Below are 6624 nucleotides of genomic sequence, written 5' to 3' on the forward strand. Positions count from 1 at the left end.
TGACTTTTTCTAACATAGCTTTGAATTTCAAGTACAGGTATTCTTCTTTGAACTTGATACACCTTGAATTTTCCTCATGATTACAGGTCCAAAAGCCTAGCATTTCTCAATTTCAGGCACAACCTTTACTGGTTTGCACTTCTAGCAGACCTGCTTAAAGGAGGTATTTAATTGTGTTTTAGCCTCTCAGTGGCAATTTCCTTCTCTGCTACACAGGGCTGTGAGGTGAAATTCATTCACATTTGTAGAAGATTTTAAAAGCACCCTCCCAAAAGTCTTGTAGGAAATGCTCTTGTTGATCTATATCCTTATTTACCCCGAATCAAGCAAAACTCATGTCTTACAAGTACGTAACTTGTTAGAGACGGTATTTTGAATGCGTAAAGCCAAACTAAAGGCTAAATTTTGCTCTGAGTTATAGGAACAAGGTTTTCTGTGAATAAGAGGAGAATTTAGCTCTGTAATGCTAGCATTTGTTTTGTCAAATAGCACTTTTTTTTTATACTGAAACCCTACGCACACAACGATTTTAGTCCTGTCGTTTGAAAAGCCCAGAAAAATCATTGCAGAAATGTAATGTAATGAATATCAGTTGAAAATTTACTGTAGTAATCTTGTTAGCACTAAAGTACTGAATCTAGAGAGGGCTCCCTAGAGAACTCATTTAGTAAGTTGCTTCAGATTTATTGTTTGACCAACAAATCCCCATGGCAAAGCTCTCTCTAGCATTTTGTTATTAATGGTAAAATGAAGGTTTTTCCTTGCATTTTTATCCTTGGGTAAAATTCTCATATTTTTTCCTTTAGTTCAAAATACTAATGCTTTTTTTTTTATGCTACTGTCTAGAAGCTACAAGAGGAGGGGAAAAAAAGTGTGCTTCTCCTGAATTTTCTTTGCCTTTAAATTATTATCCTTTTAAAAGCATAAAAGCCTTTTCTATATTTGCTTAGTTGAAGACAACTAACAGTAATGAAAGAGACCCATTAGATGCAGCTCACCCATTTAAATGCCAAGGAAAAATAGTCTCCTGAAGCGTGTTTTCTATTGTCTCTATGCAGGTCAATACCAGGCTTAGCAGCTGTGCTTTATTTGAGAGATTCCTTCTCACCCAATCTCACTTACAGAAAGCTTTTGCTGTTAAATATCTGAGATTAAATAACTTAGATTTTATTTTGCCTGCTTTCTTTATGCTGAATGTATGATGGTTAAATAGGCCAGCCTTTTTAATAAAATCACACTGGAACTTCCGAGAAAGCATCAGCATTTTTCAGTTTTACCTGAGGACAGCAAAAGAGGCATCTCTGCGTTCAAAGATGGATTGTATGCTCTAGGATTAAATACAGACACCAACAGTATTCAGTGCTCACCAGAGAGGGACGTAGAGAAGTAGTAACCTCAGTGATTTCTTTTTCTCATCATCTCTCTAAGATACGTATCATAATCCATGTATTGTATCTACAAGAGTGCAATTTGCTGTATGTGTCTGTCTCTAGAAACCTGTACCTCCAGATGACCCCTTCCTTTTTTCTTTTCTCTTTTTTCTTCTCTTGTCTTCCTTTAAACTACTTAGGATTCATCTGGCTGCTCAGGTGAGCTAAAACATAAAAACCTCCATTTTCTGAATACGTCACATAAACTTCTTTCTATTCTATTGGTGGTGTTTCTGTTTCCTCACATAGGTGATATAACTTATTTTCTTAGCATGTTTTTAACTATTTCTTCTTTGCAATGTATTATTACTCATAAAAGTGTGGTCTTGGGGGAGCAAAGTCACAAACCTCACAGGATGGGCTTTCAATGTGTCTCAATGTTACACACTTCTTTTCTGTCCCTTTATAAATGTGCGCAAGTGCATTTTGCCACATATGTCCTGTCATAATAAATATGAGGTATGTGTGTGCTAGATAAAATATTGTGCCCTTATTATGAAACACAAAATCATACAGTAAGTGTTCAGACCACTGGATCCTGATATTTTGGTTGCAGAATGATTGGCTGTTGTAATCTATACTTATGTGCTATGTGTTTCACATAATTGCAGGTTCTCTGAAATGTTGATACAAGCCTGAATAGAAAGTGTTTTGTGTAACTTTGTGGTGAAAAGGAGGAACCACACTGACATAATCAGAGCTGATTTTGATACATTGAGATGACAACTGTATCATTTGCATCTCCACATTTTTCAAGATTGCACAATATTCTGCAGTATGACCAGTACAATCGTATTTTCTGGTTTTGTTCTGTAATGATAATTCTTGCATCTCTGCAATAATTTCTGTAGTCTTTGTGTTGGGTGTTTAACAGTTTTTCCTGTAAATTTTCTGAATTATGCTTTCGGTAATGTCACAGAACTGAACTCAGTATTAAGGAGTTCAATATTTGCCATCCTTTACCATGACAAGGCAGCTGTTCTCTCTTTAATAGAACTTGTTTATCCAGGAAGCAGATGTGTCATGTACTTTATTATTCAGAATTTGATTTCCATGACAAATGGGTTTGCATTATCACTACTGGGAACTTTAATACATATTTAGCAGAAAGATTGCTTGATGATTTGTTCACCTTCCTCTTGAAAATCAGTTCAATAAATCCTACAGGACTTACTTGTGATGATGTTAGCATAGTTTTTGTATTGATGATGACAAACATGTGAGAGAGGGGTTTTCCTAGTTTTGCTGCTGTAGTGTATAAAACTACAATGTTAGCAAAGGGCATTAATCATTGACATCTTTGTAAGTCTGATTTTGGAACCTTCTGTTTATGTGGGTCCCATTCTTTCCTCAGTATGAAAGGTATGCTCAGTTCTTGAAACTCAAAAGGAAATTAGCCTTGGACCTATTTACTTAAGCAGAGATTTTTACCAACAAATAAATACAAACATGAGCTCTGATCAGGAGCTAACAAATTTTACAGTGCTCTGCTCCACTTTTCTTGGTTGGATTGCTGGTTCGTTCTCAGGCAATCAGTAATTCTGGAGGAATAGCCTTTTTGCACCATTGTGCTTAGTCTGGATCTAAAATACCAAGTTCTTAACACAGAGTTCTTAGTAGTCATCTCCACTCACCACTCGGTACATGCTTTGAGCTCTCTGTACTAATGTCCCATCCAAAAACATCCTTGTTACTCCAAACCACTGCAGTTCTTTTACCATGAATGCAAATTAATTTATCCCATCTAGCTGCAGATCATTCTTATGTAATAAAAACATAATCTCCTCTGTCTCGAATCATGAATCTTTCCAAAACTCTCAGCATTCAGTTAAGTTGGACAACACATATAATTTTGATTAAAATCCTGTGTATTGGACTACAAGTTTAGGCCTACCTCACTGAAATATTTTCACAAATGAGGTTCTGAGGGGCTAAGCCTCCTATCTGAGAAGTGCTATAATTATTTAGGCACTTTGCCGCTCTTGAAGGGCTTGCCTCAAGTGTGCCATCAAGTCAGCTGTCAGATTGTATTTTTATTGCTTAGTACTTCTCTTACGTGCTGTAATGTCTCTCAATATTTTCTCTCAGTATTTCACTGTACAGTCTTTCTGATCCCTTTACAATACAGTTGCAGGAGGCGTCTGTGTTGGGCAGGGTAGTTGGATAGTACAATTTTCCTTAAGTAGAACATGGGCAGATTCCTATTTACTTTGGTCGTTCACTATTTACTTTCAGTATTCAGACACAGAAGAAGGCTATATACTCTGTAGTCATCACGGGAACTTTTCTGCTTCTTATCACCAGCAGTTGGCTGCTCTTACAAGTCATAGTTGCATGTTTAAATAAACTATTTGGTAATCTTGTTGTGAGACTTCTCTCTGTAATTAGTGTGTTGGTGTTGCTAGCCTTTCCTCAGCAGGTTGCTCTGTTTATTGACTGAACATTTAAACTACACAGGAATATAATTCTAAAGATACTTAACCAGAACAGAAGCAAAAATAGAATTACAAATAATGTTTTTTTAGGAAATAACATACAAAACAATCTCAAAGATATTTGGTAGAGGTTTACATGGTAACCAGCAAACCTGTGTATTTAGCTTTTGAAAGATCTATATGTTTTAAAATGTTGTAGATTTGCAACCCCTATTAACAAGCTGTGGAATGTGTACATTCTCATCCTCTTATTCTGAAGTGCTAAAACTATTTGTGAAAGGTTACATATCATATCCTATTTGTCAATACTGGAAAGATATTCATTAAAAATAACCTGCGGAATGCAGGAAGTGAGAAAATCCTGTTTGAATGCATCTAAAGTAGTATGTTGGGTTGCATTGGGTTTTCACTCTAACAGCACCTGGAAAAGAAACATTATTGGAAGGAATTCAATAAGGACATGTAGTTAAAGAAGTCTTATTTTACATATGAATCAACAAATGACAGAATTGTTGTCAATTAAAGGAATTGAAATCTTCCTAAGCTGGAGTCCCTTTTAGTTTCCTGAACCATTAAATGATGCAGGTGTTGGTTGTGAGCTCGGCCGACCCTTTTGCCACAGAACTGGTACTCCTATTTTTTTGCTTTCGCTTGAAATGAAAAAAGTATTTTGAGCCATCACTTCTTGGTTTAAACTTTACGCCAGGATAAGCAAACAGTGCTACTGAAAGGAGCAGTTTTTCTATTTTCCTCAGTCCCTCCTGGTTCACTCCCATACCTTCTTTTCTGCTGACATGGCTGTTTTCATGGCCAAGCATTGACCCAGTTCAGGGAATTGATCTGAGTTACAATTAACCAGGGAGAAACCAGTAAGTAAATGAAAAAAGGTTAATTGTGACCCAGATCAAACAACCCCCTTATCCTTTTCATTACACAGATAAATACATGCGCATGCTGGTGCCACGGACAGAGATGTAAGGGAGGCTGACAGGCAGCATGATTGCTTCTCTCAGCAGCAGTGCTGAGATGTCAGCTTATGACATTAATGCATTAACACACCACCTCTGAGGGATTTGTTTCAGTTTCTGTCACAGCCTTGAGGGATTTGATATGCCTTCTCCCTTGGGCTGTTTATATTGCTAAAATGTTTTATTTTGCAGAAAGTATATCTATAAGTAGGTATAAATGGGGCTGTTACCTTGCTCCTCTAGGAAGCATGTTATAAAGCGATAGTAATCTGCATCAATTAGCATGTAAAAATGAAAGTTGAAAGAGGGGTGGGGGAAGATATTAAATCCCTACACTTTTTTTGGTTGACAAAGAGAAAGTGAAACTGTTAATGATCCCAGTAAGCAAAAGACTGCATCATGAGCTTCACCCTCTATCAAACAATTGTTGTAGTAAACATTTTTCTCATGTGTGGGATTCTTTGGGCCTTGATATATTTTAACTGGCAGCATTCTCTGGTTCTGCTTGTTTGTGTTCACCCTTGCACAGCCCATTGTGCAGTGCTGACACCAGTATTTGTGTGGGCATTCAGTGAACCAGATCAGAGAACTGATCCAGTTAAAAAATAACCCACACAAGAAAACCCATCAGCTGGACCAGTTTCCCATTTTGATTTACTCTCTCTACAAAAATAGTGAAGCTGACACAGCTCAGAGTGTAGTTACTGTCTGAGATGCCATGATTGCTGAAACAGTTATATTTGGACTACGTCCTATGTTAGAAAGACTTAGTTTCCTCACTAGGTTAATGTATGTCACTTTCCACGTGGTGACCCGTCTAACTATGGTAGATCTCTTCCTGGCTTTATTAGCATGAACGTTAGTGCAAACATATCAATTATCTAATAACTCCTACCAAGCTGCTGAATTCAGGGCAGGATAAATTTAGAGCAGTTAAACTATCTAAGACTCGGATTTGCCAGTGTTGGACTGCACCTCCTACAGCTCCAGCACTTCAAGAATCCCAGTTTCACCCAGCATCCAGACTGCAGGATGTACATGCTGCCTTTTGTTTGCTCAGTGTGTAATTTGCTTTGCAGGCTGCATCCTGCACCATTTGCAGGATGGTCTCAATTAGATTGCTGAATAATTCAACATGGTTTTTGTCTGCACATTCCCCAAATGCTTCAGCATGTACTTAATATATCCCTCTGTTAAGGGAAGATTTCTGGTCTGATTTTCTTCATGTAGGGCAATTCTGTTCCAGTAAAGGCAAAAATCACCTCAAAACTTCTCTCATGGGTCTCTTTGAGATAGTGATGGCCTTCTCATCTGAAGGAGCACAGACTCCTTTCCATCTCTATCTGCATTAGCTTTGAGGAAGTCAGGTAATCACAGTCTCCCAACAAAGTTTAACTGTTGGTATTCTTTCAAGCTGTAACTTCACAGTCTAGCAAAATGTATCTGTATTGCTTTGATCTTTAGTGTATGCCACTATCCCATTTTATCTGATGGATAATTACTCTACTAGACCTGCTACAAAGCTTTCCTACCATTTCTCTCCTTTCCTGACATAAGGCTTGGGTAATACATTCAGACAATTAATCTAAGGTGAAAACCAAAAAGTTTTAAATAAACTATAAAATAATGTCACTTCAGTAAACAGGTTTCATACTATCCTCTGATGGTTATTCATTGATATCTACAATGCACCTCCACAACCCTTAGTCTCTCTCTGCTTTTGTCTAGACCAGAGTGTCACCAGGATGTTCACATTCCTTGATAGCATCTCTCTTGCTTACTTGTAGAAAA

This window comes from Pipra filicauda, unplaced genomic scaffold, assembly GCF_003945595.2.
Source record: "Pipra filicauda isolate LSUMZ 115617 unplaced genomic scaffold, ASM394559v2 scaffold48_size3843733_pilon, whole genome shotgun sequence".
NCBI lineage: Eukaryota > Metazoa > Chordata > Aves > Passeriformes > Pipridae > Pipra > Pipra filicauda.